The 18,233-nt window shown below is 33.0% G+C and overlaps 1 protein-coding gene across 18 annotated transcripts in view; it reads right to left on the bottom strand.

Moving 5' to 3' along the window:
- The window catches only part of LOC107997743 (collagen alpha-1(XVIII) chain), a 324,989-nt gene that overhangs the window by 40,843 nt on the left and 265,913 nt on the right, over positions 1–18,233 (bottom strand). The window lies entirely within an intron of this gene.

The raw sequence follows: 18,233 nt of genomic DNA, 5'->3' as shown, positions 1-18,233 counted from the left end.
AGAAATTATCTACACGACATTCATAAAAATCTAAAAGAAACTTACCATATAGATATTCGAATAGTGCGCCTAGTCTGAGAATAGGACTTCTCGGAATCATCCAACTTCCGATATCCGGTTTATCCGATCTCGAGTCGCGTTAAACGAAATTCCGCCATTTTTCCGTTCAACAGTGCTTGAATCGTCGGGATAATTTCTGGATTAAACGACGGAATTGCTTTAAGAGGATAGAGGCGGGCTGAGCCAGCCGAGCATTATACATTGTTACATCATAGTCGCTCCTCTTCGAGATAGGATCCTTTGCGAGAGTCAGCCATTGTTGTAACGAATGGTCGAGAAAGGAGTTAAGTTCGAATTAAGAGGGCGACATTAGTAACTTCTATATTATTACTATTTCGGAGAAGGAAACGCGACTCTTACGATGAATAATTTATAAGGCCGTTATTATACCGTGGCCGACATTGTAACAGATGTTCAGCGAACGTATTGAAAACGTGAAGCCATTTACATGAGATCTTCCTGTCGAGTCAAATACGATCTCTGACTATTGAATTAGAACTGTACATATTCAGAGTTTGTGCGATATTCCTTGTTTTATTTCAATATTCTGTAATTATAAAATTAATCTTTTGTTTTTTTTTTTAAATTAACACAAAATGAAAACGAACGAAGATATTGAAAATTACAGTTGGAATTGAAACGAGTATTATATTCTTTTTCTTAATTTTGTAATTATTTCATTCAGTTGCAAAAGTTTATTGTGATATCGTGATTTTAAGAATCAGGAAGAATTTCGAACAAGAAGATTTTAATTGATTCGCTATAAATCTGGAATAATTTCCTGATATACGCTTTCAGAATTTATCTATAAGCTATAATTTACTCAAACGCCATAACGATCAGAATTCATTAATATCCGATGATCACGTAATAAATTGGCGAATTGGTGATAAATTATGCATCAATAATAAACGAAATATATGAGATATATTGATGTCCCAAGTGATGAACCGTTGCGTGTCGGAAATTTATAGTTTATTCGTAAGTTTATAAATAAAATTTAATACATTGACGAATTGCATTGAAGCTATAAGCTACATTAATTAATTATCAGCTAAAATTCTCTCATGATCAGAATCCATTAAATAATTACGATGTAACGTATTGAAGAGTTGATTATGATCATATATTTTCATAAATTTTTTTTATTTCATTGTTTGACTTTGCCAAAATTATTGCAAATTATTGAGAAATCTTACAGAAATTTATTATCGATCTTTGTTAGAAACAATTGTTAAAAGAGTTTTATTAATTAATCGATAATTTACAAATTGTATTATACTGTTAACGAGTTTGTTTGAAAGTAAAATATCACGGATAATTATTTTGAAATTAGAAATTTTTCCATTCGTCATTAAAATAATGGCAAGTCTTTTATATAAGATAAAAGACAGTGAAGATGTCATCTTTGTCCTTTTTTTTTTTTAGAAGAGCTGATATAACCGTGTTATTCTTCTCTGTCGGTTAAAATTCTATGAAACTTTATCGTGGAAAATATACCGCTTCCAGTGGTGACTGTATAATTAAAAGTAGACCATCGACAATCGAATATGGAACACGTAGAAATTCGAGTTGGGAACAATGCATTTATCGCGCGTTTGAGAAGCAGAGAGCCGACTTATTCGATTAAAAATCTTTTTAACGTTTCAACGAATCGATATATATCTCCATATATAGAAATAAATATATCTGCTCTATCGTAAATTTCCCATATAATTGGAAAATTTTTTCGGGAATTTCGTTGTATCCCGGAATGAAATATTCGTGATCATCCCCCTCCTTCGCATATTCCCGGCACGGATGTTTTTAAATAAAATTAATAGGGAGTGCAATGAATATTCGATGTTTTTTACATTTATAATATCTTGGCGCGGTATTCTCATTAAAAGATTTTATCATGCGTTCAAAATTGAAATTATAGCGATTTTTAAGTAATTAATACATTACCGCGCTTTGATGAGGGAACCGCGAGACATTTTATGAATTTTACGACTTTGAAATTACGATTTTTAATTTAACACCGAGGAAAATGAAAAAAAATTAAGCTTAATATTAAAAGTAAGAAGTAAAAAATTATAATACAAACATATAACGTGAAAAAGAAATTTTAAATTAAAACAGTAATGTTTGTACAGTGAATTATTTCGTACACATGAAGATAAATTGTTCTATTTTTAATATCAAAAACTTAAAAAATATTTTAATACTTTACAAGCCTCGAGTTATCTTGTAAATCTTGATGACTTTCTTAAAAGTCATCTGATTAATAATTTTATGTCATATTTTTACCATTCAATTCAATTTTAAATTTAACAGATTGAAAGAAAATGATCGATTATCCAATTTCCACGTTATGTTTAAATTATAAATTTTCTTCCACGAAAAATTCGCGATTTCTCGGATCCTTCAACTTAGAGAAAACACATCTCTCTGGATAAAATAAAGGAATTCCTGGAAGATGGTTGGACGTGGAATAGATTAAGATATTTGTTCAAGAAAACAAAAGGACCCATCGGAATAATACAGCATCGGGGGGTCGTAAAAGATCCAAGAAGTTTGCGTAATGATCGTCGTTATTCTCCGAAAGGGTTCGCAAAATGCTTGTTCCCTCTTATTTTTTCCCTTCGTACCCTACCCACTGCGCTCTACAATCTTCTCCGTCCCCTTTTCTCTTTCATCTTCGAGAACGTATTTAACGTCCCATGAAATTAAAACCCTCGACACCTTCAAGGGAACAAGAAGCGTGAACTCTCACTTCTCTTCACGACTATGACTTTCAACGAACCCTTTTGTTCCCCTCGTGTTTTATTTCTCCAACGATCTACTAGCTGGATGTTGTAATCGATATTGGAATCGAGCGTAAATAGCGGCAATAATTGAGATTTAAATAGAGTAAATTGCAACGCATGATTAGTTCACTGTTCTTTTATTTTTATTTATTTATCTCCTTTTAATCGATTCAATTCGGTTGGATTAATATTTGGGTAGGTTATAAATTTGAATTTTGTCACGTGTATATATACATATATTCGTCGCACTGTTATGAAAAAAAAAAACGTTCAAGAATTTTTAATACCAGTTTGAATAATATAAGATAGAAGGAAATAAAAAAAAAAAGGATAGATCATCGATTCGTTCGGTTTTATGAAATCAATTTTGCGAAATCGATCAATTTTATATGAAATCAGTTGTCACGGACAAACGAAGCGGTCAAATGAAATTTTAGTATGTTATTTATCAATTTTTTATTTCAAAATTATCTTTTACTCTTTTCTCAAAAAAATTACCTTTTTAAAACGATCCTAATGATATTTTACATACATACATAGATTTCCTCTGTATGAAATAATATCCTTAAATTCATTTATTATTCACTGCTATCGCCTTTGCCATCTATTTGCATTCCGAATTTTGAACGATATCGAAAATTAATCAATTCTTAATATCCAATACAAACTTAGCAAACGAGGTTTAAAATGTTCTTAACTACTATAAAAATGCACGACAGATAAGCACGATTTATTCAGCCAGAAAAAAGTTATCGTTATCGCGCTTTGCAACAAAAGAGAAACGATCTTCAGCGAGTTATTGCATAAGCACCGTAAAATTGTGAACAAAAAAAAAAAACAGAATCTACTCTGAAAACCAACCGAGAGCGTCTCGTTAATCGAGCACAAGGGTCGAGAAGAAAAACGACGATTCGAGTCGCGATGTAACATTAATTCGATTAATTGCAAAGGTATCGATAAGGGATGGAAGCGAGAGAAAGCGACGCGATGAGAACTCGTCTTATTTATCGATAGACCAATTCTATATATATATATACGTGAAAGAAATATGACGAAGAAAAAAGAAGATAAATCGAGAGAGACGTGTCGGAAAAATACGTATGAATTTTGTGCACTGTTATCTGGTAACATACGAGTCGAATATAGTCAATATCCCTGCACTCCGTGACCAATTTAAATTTTTCCTATCATAATACAATTTTGCGCTTTTCTCTTTTACTCTGCTTCTTCTTTGTTTCCTTTCCTACTATTCTCTTTGTGGCTTATGTTACGGTTCAATTTATGGACTTTTAGAACAGTCGGATGTCTTATTCTGTAGACATATGCGCTATAGATTGTGCAGAGAATGTGTGAATATTTTATATTAAAAGAGAATTTGATTTTTATTTAATACGTTATGTAAAAGTTTGTGAAAAATCATAATGTTCTTAAAGAGAATATTCAATATTTCTTGCTTGCTTCTTAGTTGAAAAAATGATGAAAGTAGATGATATGGATAATAACTATGTCATTCTAAATGTTAAATTTATTTTTGCTGCACACTGTAATAAATATTTTTATATGATATTCCGTATATTTAATGAAAAATAACAAAAATTGCACGATCGTTAAATCATATTTCAGAAAATTCTTCCTTTCTACTCCAAGAACTTATACTTATAAATTTCGATACATAAAAATTAAGCATTCCAGTTTTATATAAATTCATACACGAAGAGAGAGAAAAAAAAATAAAACAAATCTTGAAATTAAGACAAATGAATCGCTATTAAAACGTAGTTGCCTTCTCCATCCTCGATTCCTGGATTCATATAAATCCTTTTTCCACCACCTTAAAAATGAAAATTATGTTCCCCTATACGGGAGTGTCGCATAAATCACGAGAGATTAATTCATTTCAAGTGAAATTATTTTAATAGCAACCGCAATTTCTCGCGGAATACGTCTTCGCGAACTGTGCGTTCAAATGTCAAGCCTTAAACGCATTACTACTCTTCACAGCAAGCGAAATAAGTACAATTACGAGTTGGAATAAAGTAATATACATTGATAAATATCACGATACTTTAAAAAAGAGAAAAAGAATAATTTCCGTGGAATAAGAATTGCGATATTGCGCGATAAATATCACGATACTTGTCTTAGGGAGCGTTTGAATTATTTTTAACATTTTAAGAAAAGATATATTGGATGATATTTTCAATGGAAAATATGAATTATATATAGATACTCGTACACGTCGCTCTGTTATTTTTCTGTACTTTAACGTTTTTGTTTGGAATGTTCGAAAGTTTTTTAATCGACAGAAATGTTATTTAATAATATATCGAATGATACATTTGATACTGATATTGAAGAAAATATCATTTAAATTTTAAATAAATTCTGCGATTACAAATCTTCTTAAGTTCTACATTTGATTCGTAAAAAAGTTACTTGATAGCTTATTAATTTTCATTAGCCCAAAAGCGATTAATTTGGATGTTAAAAGTCTTTATTACAGTTATAATTCATACTTAAGGGGAAGAAACTTCAAGTAGGTTATATTTTCACAGAACTTTTTAGTAGAACTTTTGAATATTCGTAATATTTGTAATCTAATTTATTTATTCATTTTTTATCATTCTTTAAAATTTTCTTTCCACCTCAATCTCGATATAAGATAAAGATAAACTATTTATCGATGAATTCGATCTTCGCTAGCCATCGTTTAGTATTCATCGATTCGTGTAATAGATATCAACATTGATATATCGCTTTACAACGTTCCATGAATCGACGAGCTTGCACTTTCGGTGAAACCTAAAGACAGATTTAAATGCATCAAGAACTAATGGAGGAGAAGATGTTCTAAGACTAATTACGTAAGAGGTTAAAGGGAAGAAGCTGGAACAAAAGCGATACAAGTTAATGCATCGAATATTTATAGAATGAGAAAATTTCATTTCTCATCTACGAGAATATATTATTATCGATACGATGATATATATATATATATACATATAAGATAATTCGAAGAGAGAACTCGACCAAGTTATTAATTAATTCAATTATTGAAATTTAAAACTACGACTAGCAATTTTCCCCTTTCAAAGAACCATCTTCCACCATGAAATGTATAAAATTCTCGAAAGTGAGACAAGTCGCATTATTCCCTCGAAGCAAACCGATACACAAAGTTTCCAGTTTTCAATTTCGCATTCGCGGATCGACTTCTCCGAGCCGTGATCCCCTAGCAATTTCCTAGCAACAAGGCGAATCAAACTTCTCGACAAGCCATTATATTCGATAAAACAACATACATAATTCCCATCATAAAATCCAGCCCCCTCCCCTCCAATATTCCCCTTCAGATCTGTTCGTCCTGTTCACCCTATACGCTTTCCAATTAAGGTGCATCTCGCCTAGTTAACTTCCATCACCTAGATCCTTGGTAACGAGGAGGAACGGAATAAAGGTTGGCCAGAACTCGAGCATATCTCGAGCGTACAATACCGCAATCTCGGTCTTGGTCTGCTCTTGTTTCCCTAGTCGTTGGCCACTCGCCGAACCGCTCAATTTTCACGCCTTCTCCCCGAGATATCGATCGATCCCGTCCCAACGATCTCCTAAGGTCCTCCATTTTTTCCCCCTTCCTCCTCTTCCTCCTCTTTCGGCCACGAATTACCGGGTTTAACGCTCAAATTTGAGTTATCGTTATTAGTATGAATTTTCATGAATATCTACCCACGCGGCGACTCGGCTCCGGCGGTTCCCCTCATTTTTATCATGGATCCTGTAATAGCATCGCGGTGAAATAAAATTTCCTAGATCCCCGGCCGGCGTTATTCATATTCGCGGCGCAGATAGGGTGAGAATGGGGTAGGATACTCGTCTGCGATTTTATTCGTGTCCCGTTTCTGCGTGGGGATGGGTAACGAGTGGATGCGTTTGGATGTTTTGAAGGAGATTTGATTAAAAGAAAAAATTAAAAAATTAATTTCGTTCGAAATTAGAATAAATTAGAATTGCACGATGTCTCAAATGATAATTGGTTAAATTAATTAATCATGTTTAAAAGTTCACTTTACATCTCTTATAATATCGCGAGGAATTTAAGATTCTTCCGTCTTGGAAAACAGATTGAGCCGGGAGAATCGATTTTCTAAAGATGGTTCAGGTATTTAATAACATTCTGCAGATGCTAGGTTTTTTTCCGTCTGATTGAATTTCTTATATCATGGGATTTTAGATTTCTAGGAAAAGGGAAGATCGCATCTATTTGTGCTACCTATAAAAATAACAGCAAATAGAGCGAAGTGGAATTCTGTTTCTTCTCTTACATCTTTATTATTCTCTTTCCTTTCTTTTTCGAAAGATTTCGAAATTTGCATGCATATTTACAGAAATCGGGATAAAAGTAAAGATGTTTATCCTACAATTTTTAGATTCTTATTTTTTCGCAACAAATTATCGACCGGTGAATTTTATCACAATTCCATTTGTATACATCGTGTCTAACATTGCGTAACATGCATGACAGACAAAAAAACATTGACATAAAATAAAAGCATTTGTCGTTTTCGAACGGAACGAGTAAAATATTTTTCCACGGGATATTCGATACCGAACGCGACATCTCTTGATGGACATTTTATTTCGTAAAACCAATGTCCACGGAAAATTTCAATAACAACCTTTCTTTCCTTTTGCGACGTGGTATCAAATTGATTCGACCGAGGATCATCATAGTTTAATCGATTTACGAACGAAACTAATCAAAATCTAGAAGAAAGGAGAAAAAAAATTATTCGAAAAACTATTGCTCTCTCTCTCTCTCTCTCTGTTCGTGTTTACAGTTTTTTATTTTAATTATTCTTCGCCATCTTTTTTTTTTACCGATTCGAGTCTTTTTTCAATGTGCTCGCGATACGTTTGACAATTTGAAATAAAAAAAAAAAAAAAAGAGAAGTAATTGATTTATCTTCCCAGTCGAGTAGGATGTACTACCTTTTGTTGGAAAAAGTTATGCCGGGAGCAAGAGGAAGTCGGAGAATATTTTATTCGATATTTCACCTATGCGATTGCGGATTTTTATTTATTTATCTTTTATTTAAATTATATAGCCGCGGTATAGTAGAGAAATAGAGATATTTTTGTTGCTCGTTTAGCCGCGTGAATTTTATAAATCAATATTCATTGCTGTCGGATGTATTATTTTCGTCATAGAGGAATATACATACCAAATGAGAGCTTATCTCTGATCGAGTCATAAGATAAAAGATTTTTTATAGAAATAAATGAAAATATAAAGTATGATAAGTTGGAAATATTTATTCGTTTTTTTTACTTTCATCTTCGACGTTTTAAAAATTTTACTGCGTGGTTTAAAAGAATCTTGAATCCTTCATTTTTACCAATCTCGTAACTTCTTACTATTTTTACGCCCGACAAATTTTTATTACCTTTCTACATTCTTAATCCTCGACTTTCCAAATTTTCAAAATTTCCTCATCTTTCCACGCTACTGTCACATATGGCCACACCTCTACATAAATAACAATCAAAATTATAACATATACCACTAAATCAACGCGTCAGAATTTCTAATTCTTGGCGAGGAACGGCAGGAGAGTTTGGTACGTATGATCCGCGTTGCATTTAAATCGAGAGAACTTTCAACGCGAATTAAGCGCGACACTCTGTGGCGCAGCAACATCGGCCACTGTTCGGGCGACAGAAGTTCCGGCAAAAAAGAATTTGATTTATGCCATGCTCGTCCGCCTCACCCGGTGCACAGTTCACGAACTGGCGAGTGCATTTATACTCTCGTGTCTCCCCTCGTCAAAAGTCTTCACGAGCGTGAGAACTCGGCCACAATCATAACTCTTCTCTCCCTTACGTTTCATCCTTTCTAAACACTTCTTTTCTTTTTCTTTCTTTCTCTCTCTTCTCTTACGTCCGCCCCTAGTTAGGAGTCCTCCACTCGTCTCAACTTACTCGATCTCTTCTCCTTTATCCATCTCCTTCGCTGTTTTTCCTCGGTTCTTTCTTTTTCTTTTTCTTTTTTTTTTTTTAATCGAGAATAGAAATGTGGACTCGTTTCGTTGGACGAAAAATTCAAAATTCTTGACTTCGTCTGATGAATCATCATGCGAGTTGCTGCGATTCGGCCGGGGTAAGATTATTTTTCTTCCACGTTTCATATTGAAACGATCGGCGAAAGGAAAATGTTGTTCTTGGGTGAAAAACGAACGAATTTTTTTTATTTGAGGATTTTTATAAATATTTCTTCACGATTGGAGTTCCCGTATTCCATGTATTATTAGATTCTTCTCATTTTGACACGTAAAAACAATTCTCTTGCGTTTTATGATTTAATACGTGTTTAATTTAATACAGTTAATGCAAGCAAAAGATAGAGTATAATACGAAATTTACATAATGACCGCAATCCTTTTAATCTAATTACAAACGATTACTCTACTTAACTTACTCCACATTCGAATGCGGCTCTAAATAAATAAAGAAAAAAGAAGAAGAAGAAAAAGTAAAAAAAAATTATTTCACAACTGATCTATTTTCACAACAAGGATAAATTCAATCGATTCCTCTTCTCGAAGGAAATCACAAAAATTTCCATCACGTATAAATCCCATTACACGTACAATGTATAAAGGGGAGGGAAATTTGTCGAGGAATCGTTTATACGAAAATTCGCCGACGAACGAAAAAAAGGAGAAACCCGCAAGATTTAACGAGAACGGAACGTTGAATGCGAATGTTGAAGAAACTCGAATATCGATCAACGTAGGAAAGTGCATATGAAATCGCGCGACACCTCCCCCCGGATATATTTTATTGGAAAATACCTTACCGCCATTCTCTTCCGCGCCGTTTTTATCCGTTCCACGAATTCGCTTAGGCGTGTGGCAATTTTTGTACTTGTCACGTTATACACGTTCTACATACCGTCTGAAATAGCGAGTCGTTCGATCCGACGGATGTATTACTTTCGATGGTGTGGAATCGGTGTGGATCAAGTTATCAGGATTTGCGTCTCCCCGCTATGAGGGGAGTCTAGCGCGAAAAACGCGACGTTAACGCGGACTGGATAAAGCGTGTTATCTTTCTCTCAATGGGATTCGAATGAATACGAATGGATCGATCCGGAAACGTCGATATTCCACGTTTGGGGGAATAATGGTGGAACGGTGGATTCAAGTATTTGAGAATTGAAAAAAAAAAAAAGGAAGAGGGAGGGATTAATTATATTATATTTTTCCTCCGCGGTTGTTAATTTATTTATAGAATCGATATCTGCGCGCGAAAATATGGAGAACGTTTTTCTAGGAATTTTATTTTAGATTCAAGCGGGGTGTCCTGATAGATTTTATGATTAAAAATAAGACGAAAATTAAGAAAATTGTTTCAGAGAGGAAAATAAATTTGGAATATTTCAATTGAGGCCAAAAATATTTTTTATCCAATGATTAATTATTATTTCAGTGGTGAAATATATGGTTATAAATCGTAAGAAAACTTTATGATTTTTGATATACAATAGGGTACGAGTAAAAGAAGACCACACTTTTTTTCTTTAAAAAAAAAAAAAGACGCCTTCTTTATTTTCTGAGCGCGAATTTAACGAGCGACCCACGGTTTTTTCAAATATTTTTCATCGCTCGAACGTGACGTGTACACAGTGGGCTCGCATACGAAATGGCCCGTTAAACAGCGAAGTTCCACGTGATTGGGCATAGCGATCTCCCTTAAAAAAGGGTTGATGGACCATCGAGAACGATTGTGTATCATTCCAATTTTCATCGTATACGCATTCGCCCGCGGGCTTGATTATTCGTGGCCCCGATTATCGAGATTTTCGAACGCGCTCTGGATGCACCATTCGGTGGGAAAAAAGTAGTTTAAGTGGCAATATACGACTACCATTTTGCCGCTATCGATCGCGCACTCGTTTCAAATTAAATCACAGTTTCGCTACCCTTTTTCACCACCACCGTTGTATTTCGAAAATTTTTATTTAATTATTCGAGCCGGGGGAGGGGGGATGAAAATTAATAGGGCGTCGTGTAAAAATCGTAGGACGTGGATTGCACCAATTAGCTTGAAAATGGGAATGTATTATTATTATTATTATTATTATTATTATGGGTGTTAGTGTTACGTGAATTTCTATGATTCGCTTTTCATTTTAAATTTGAATTCTTTTACATTATTTGTATATTAATCATCAATTTTCAAGAAATATTAGTTTGAATAATAAGATGTATGTATTTGAATATTCTTATATTTTTGAGAAATATCATCTGCGTTATTTTGTATAATTGAATATACGTATTGTTGCATGAAGACTCAAAAATTTTGTATTTTATAAATTCTAATTTATGAAATCTTAATTCCATTATTTTCTTCTCTCACTTGGAATAATTTTCATACAATTTATAATTACATATCAAACAAGCAACTTTAAATTTAAATTCACTCAAATAATTCAAGATAGTTATATGTCAATTCGAACAAATATAATTCACCCTTTCCCTTAATTTATACTCCATTATATACGAAGTGTTAACTAAAACTCAAAGTGTTCACCTTTTACGAGAAAGCAATCATTAAATTGGTTCGCCCAATTTTAAACGATGCTTCTGCACGGTTGGTCATTGAAGTATCTACGTCGGAATCTCGAGAATTCGAATTTCTGCTTTAATCCGTCGGAGAACCCACTCGAATCGTGTTTTCCCTTAATTCGAATCCGTTCACGAGGATCCTTCGTTGTCACACCAATATTCCCCAGGTATTTCGCTTAATAGAAGAACCCCCTAAGCACGACTCGTGCAAATAACCGCCCTAAAAACTCCTGCGCTCAACTTGCAATTCATCGTTTCGGACTAAAAATAACTACAAATTCGGGACTTGGAATCCCGACAAATTTTTATTTCGTCAAAACGTTCCTTCGAAATTTTTATATACGATAAATCTCTCGTCATTTTATCGATCGAAGAAAGATTCGAAATTTTATAAAATTCACAGAAATATGCACGATGTGTGTATCCTCTTTTCTCCCTCTCCCCTTGTGTGTTCATTATTCCATTACATCACAATAAAGAGCCAGATTATCGCGTTATTTTAATTTTAAACGCGGTAATTTATATTCAACGGCCAGTGTTAATTTTCAATTTTATCACGATTTACAAAGCGATTACGCTAGAATATATACCAGGTTATATTTTAATCTATCCGTCGTATACGTTAAAATTAAGGATCCCTCCTCTTTTCCATTATCATATTTACGACATCGATGCGCCTCCCCGCGTCTAACATAAAAAAGGGCTACGTTAGACACGGGATATAACGTCTTCCAAGTTCGATGGTGTTCCTTAATGATCACGTGTCACGATGCTGTTATATATTCAGCCGGGCTCTTTACGTAATCGAGAGGCAAGCTGTGTAAACTTTAAGGCGGATCGCATGATTAACGGGCCGTTTCAAAGGCCACAAGATGGATATACGCGGAGCTTAGACGTTGAATCATAAGTCACAATTTGAGCCACATCAGGACCCGTAATTAGCGAAGAGTTCGTTTAACAGATTAGTATCGAAATAATACCGTCTTGGAACTTCGAACACCGCATATTAATTCTATCGGTGTGATACAAAAGTTGAAAGAAACTAAGTTACTTTTAATATATTATTAATAAAAAGGATGTACGTAAGAAGGTGTGCAATTAAGATTGATTTACGTCGAATAATGACTTGTGATTTTTTGAACGAAAATGTACAAGAAAATTTGCGATATAATTTATATAAAGAGAAGTCAAATCGATCTTACTTTCGCTTATTGGAAAATTTTAAATTTTAGAAAAATATATGATTAGCATTTGACTCGAACTTTTTAAAAAAATTCCGAAATTTTAAAGTTTGATTTGTCGAGGTGAAATTATACCTTGGAATTTGCCTAAATTTTCGTCTTTTGTCACGTTACTAAATAATTAAAAAAAGATTGTCTATCTGAAATACAAAATTTCCGTTTAAAACAATCCTTGCTTCATCTGATAAAATTTCGAGATACCAAAAATGGAAGGATGAGATCGAAAACTATATCCAACAATGAATCTAATGATGGATGTATATAATAAAAGAGAATTCGATATTTTTTTAATTCCACGAATTCATCAGCAAACATCAACGAGAAATCTCTCTCTCTCTCTCTCTTTTTTTTTGTAATTTCGTGTTTCCCTTTCCCGTCACGTTTTTCAAACTTTCGTATCCAACTTTTTTCCCTTCTTCTCGCGCACCCCCTCAATCTCTTCCGTTTACTGTTCGACTCCCCTGAGTACACACCGCGGTCGGAAACCGTTTAATGGAAATCGAATTACTGGAATTAAACTAGAAACAACTCTTTGCACTCCCTTTAGGAGCATTTCGGAGAAGAATAATGTATATTTTCCCGATTTCTCGATGGAAAAACGTCGATCGACGATGAAATCTTCCTTTTTCCTCTTCCCTCTTTTGTTATTCTTCTCCCTCTCCTCTCTCGCTTTGGTAGAATCGGGGAAGGAAACTTTTTAGTCCCGTCTAGTTCGAAGCGTTTCCTCTTCGTTCGGCAAGGTGGACCCTCTGATCCTCTTCAATGGCTTCTCTTTTCACGGGGCTCGTTTCTTTCATTCTATGCCATAGACATTAATGAAGCGATCTCGATTTTGGTAGCAATTAGCGTTTAATTAAATACGATTCCCCGCTCGATTCTTGGGTGATTTTTCTTCATTCACACTTTGCCCTTTTGATTGTTTGTTAAGTTTCCTTTGTTTTGGATCTTTTCAGAGAAATAATTTTTGTAGTAGAATTTTTTGTTTTTACTGTAACAGTGAATATTCAATAGTGTGAATAATTCCAAGTCTTAAATTAAACGTTTTCTTATTATTTTAAGATAGTTGTACTGTTAAATGTATGATTAATTTCCTCTTTTCTTTTTTTTCTCATCCTCTATTCTATATTTTCGTTAACTATAATTCAAATTCGTCGTTAACGTGAAATGTTTATTCCTAAAAAATATAAATTTCATCGTAAAAATGTTACGAATAAAAAATTACAATATTAGATCGATATTTATCCGTTCAAGTTTTCCTTTGAATCAATAGCAGATTGAATTAAAAAATCGAGATGACATTTTAAATTCCATTGAATATATATATTAATTCCTTTATCAAAGAACATCCTTAATTTATGTGTCGTATTTCACATTCAATCTCGTTGCATTAGGTGTAATATTCATATTTTATGTAAATAATGGATAGATAACGCATTCAAAAGAAGGAATGGATAACTTTCAAATGAAATTTATCATATATACGATTTTTGATGCTTTGTAAAAATGGCAATTAACAATCAAGTGACGTTGAAAATAAAAATCTTTTAAATTTCTATCTATTTTACTAATTAACATTTTACTAATAAATAAAATTTTATCTACTATCATAATATTACTTCTTGTCCTGAAAACGAAATTAAATATTTAGATATTTTTATTTACAGAAGAAGAAAATAAATAAATTAAAAAAAATTTTTAAATTTCAATTACATTCAGGTATTTCGAATATTATCATTTAAATTAAAGTGGTACTAAAGTATCTTTCTTTATCAGGAATATATTATAACTGTTCAACATTTTTTATTTGTTAGTAAAAAAAAAAAAACTAATTCATCTCATGTAATTTAAACTATTTCAATTTAACAATTGTTCACAAAACGATGATTAAAATTTTTCGATGTACGTTTCAACGTGAAAACTGAGAACCATTTCTACATGCATTTGCACAGATATTTGTAGCTCCGAAATGAAATTGCATCAAAAGCCATCAGAATTTCTGTGGCTCGAGTTGGCCTTCTTCAGAGGAAATGGTTATAATTTAACTTTTCTAAAAATGGCGTGGAAGTACGAGCTTATCAGAGATTTTTCCCCAAATTACATTAGAAATATCTTAATATCTTAATTGAATGAAATTTATATTATATTACACTCTCGTTCATACTTTTTTAAGTTATTCCCCTTTGATGATAAAATAGATGAAAAATAGAACGAAAAATAAAGTTTTCCTTATTTTTCCTTTCTATATTTGCAAAATTTTTCAACACGTTTCAGAGATTCTATGCTAAATTTATTCTAAACCGTTTTATATTGTTGAATCCTAAACCACTCAGTCCATTTCGTTTTTCGTCAAACAAGACTCTCAAACAAAATACGAATTCCACCAATGGAAAAGCAATACAATATTATTAAAAAAAAAAAAAAAAAAAAAAAACGAATTTGAAATAAAATTTCGCAAAATATTTCACAAAAGCCCTCCAAACGATTTCCTCGTTTCAACAGCAACATTTTTAAGAGTTTCTCTGAAACGTCCAATGAGGGTGAACAAAAATAAAAAAGGTGTATCCACCTTTTAAAATGTTCGAATTGACAAACGAGAAACGAGATTGTGCCCATCCTTTGGTAAATTCGATAAACAAGTGACAACAGGCTATTTCATTTTATCGGCAATTTCCTGTTGCATTCGATTCCAACAACCCTGTTCGCAAATCACGGTGTCGCGTTCGAGCTGTCGTTATTACTTCTTATCAAGCGGATGTGTTAATGTAAACGTGGCCAACCGTGAAAACTGATGGTCGGTGAACGCTCTGGACCAAGCATAAATTCGAAATGACGTTAATTTTACCGTCTGATGCCGGGTCGCGATTATTTCATGACGTAATAATACGCTGTAACCGTTCTTCCTGAATCAATTTAACCGTGTGAAAGAACGCCCCTTTCTATTCTCGTTCACGAATTTATTAAACAGACTTGAGATTTGAATAATTTGGGAATCGTTGATCCGATTATTAGTCGATAACGAAAGGGAGAATCGTTTGTTAATCGTACAATGATCTCAATTTCTGCAATCTTTAAATATATTAATTAAATATGTTTTATTATTCTTCTTTTTTTGATATTAGTTTCAATTTTTATGTTAAAGACAGACTCGTTCTTTTACTAAATTAACTAACTAAACGTTTACACATCTTTACAAATTCTTTCCTTTTCGAGGAAAATCTTGAAAACTTAATGGAAACTTTAATCTTAATTCTTAGAAACTATAATTAAGCACAGCGTAAATAAAACATGAAGATAATTACATCTTAAGATATACAAAAATATTTTTATGCAAATCATATTCGTGCCATATTTCTCCCTCTTCTTTATTTATTTCTTTTTTCAATTCACCGAATCATCGTTTAATCAAATCATTGATTACTTAATTATTCGTAATTTTAAAATAATAAAATAACTCGCGTAGAAACAAACGGATCCTCGAACAAATCGCGCAATCATCGATCCACCCTTCAAACTTTTCAACACGCGATCCTATATCTCCGCTCACCACGATTATTTACTCGTTAATTAAGTAATTCACGTCAACGTTATTCCCCCGAAAAACGTTCATACACGGCCACGTCACACGACGAGTCATGACGGACATTATCGCTATATTCTCGTAAATACGAAACCAGTTTTCCAGCTGGGCTGTCCAATAATTATTTCGCCGTACGCGAATCCCCTACGAAATCGGTTATAATCGGTCGATAGGCGTGATACGAATCCACCCCCTCCCTCGAATTAATTACGACTGAAACGGGGTCGCGCTCGTCCCGCTTTTCGTCATATTTTGATTGAAGATTTCACGATCGCGCGCCATCGCCTCTTCTCGGCTTGACTGACGTTGACAAATTAAATAAATCGGCGATCGTATTGAAGCGTCACTCGCACGCGTCTTTGTTTCATCGGATTCCTTCTTTTTTTTTTTTTTTTGCCCTCCCTCCCTTCTCGGTTAATTAGAGCAAGTGACGGGTGCGTTCGTTTTATTAAATCACTTTTATCGAGGAGGGAAAGGTTTCTTCTTTTATTTCACGGCGCGGTTTTGGATCTGGCGTTACGATCCGGGATTTCGTTTTTTTCCCTTCTTTCTTTTGCTCGTTTTTCTCGATCGAGATTGGAGGAGAGTTGTCGGAGAGATTTGATGAACGAGAGTGGAATGATCGAGAGTAGATAATATGATTTTGGAAAATTGGAGAAAGATCGAGTCGATTATTTATTATTCGTGAAAGATAATTTGGACATATTTTTATATTTAATGATTAATTGAGAGAGGAATTATTTAAAGAAGAAAAGTATTTAAACCGAGAGGTCAATCGGTTTTAATAATTCGTCAAATGTATCCGGTTAATTATTGCTGCATACTTGAACGATGTTTCATTTTTAACGATCTGTGCAAATCATTGATACCCATAAAATGCGTCAAGCCAATAATTTGCGCTTTGCATAAAATAATGCGTGTATTTGGATAAATCACAACATAATGGAAATTTAGTGTAGCTGCACGTAATGTAATAATCACGTATCGATAAATTCTTATTAAAAAATATGTGCAAAACTTTTTAAAAAAAGTCTTTCAATCGATGAAATTAACGAAATTCTTTAAAAATATTTATTATATATATTGAAAATATATAAATAAAAAAAGATAATTTCCAAACAAGCATCGATTGATTTTTCGAATTATGATTCAATCAAGATTGAACATCATAGAAAATCGAAATTTGGAGATGATTCTACTTTGTTCCCTCATCCCACCTGTGCATATACGCACATCGATAGCGGCATTATTCCTGGAGAATGGTCGTGCTTGTGCCGCTTCATAAATCGCTCGATTTATCGTGCTGACTCACCGGGATCCATCGATGCATCGCTGCCCCTTGGGGCTAGGCCCTATAGGGAAGCTTGGACAATTTTCTTGAACCTTTGATGAGTTTTTTTTCCTTTCTTTATAATTATTTCACTGTTATAGTTATTTTAGAGGGGATAATTTTTTTCACAATGATTTTAACTTTATTTTTGATTAATTTTGTACTGTCGATTAAAATAAATTTTTTTATTTTGTTGTTCTTTTAATTATCGATTCATCATTCGTTAATTTTAATTTAGATAACGTTTCGCGATATGAAAGAAATCATGGATTTTTATTATTCTTTTCTATTTCATATTTGAAAACTATTTTGCGTCTATTTTCAATTTAAGAAACATTTCATATTGTGAATAAATCATAAAGAATAATTTATTATTTTTTTTTGTTTTTCGAACATTTGTTTTTCCATTTTATATTAAATATTTGTCTGTCGTTGTATTTTGTCTGATGAATTTCAAATTAAACGAAATTTTGTATGATATATAATTTTATGTCATAATATACAATAAAAGAATAGGATTGTTAAAACGAATGAAATATTATTTGAAAATATAGAGATAGATTAATTTAAATAGAAGCACAACTAAATATTTTCTTTATTCGTTTCAAA

This window comes from Apis cerana, linkage group LG11, assembly GCF_029169275.1.
Source record: "Apis cerana isolate GH-2021 linkage group LG11, AcerK_1.0, whole genome shotgun sequence".
NCBI lineage: Eukaryota > Metazoa > Arthropoda > Insecta > Hymenoptera > Apidae > Apis > Apis cerana.
The sequence above is the reverse complement of the archived record's forward strand: the minus strand, read 5'-3'. Positions and strand labels throughout refer to the sequence as shown.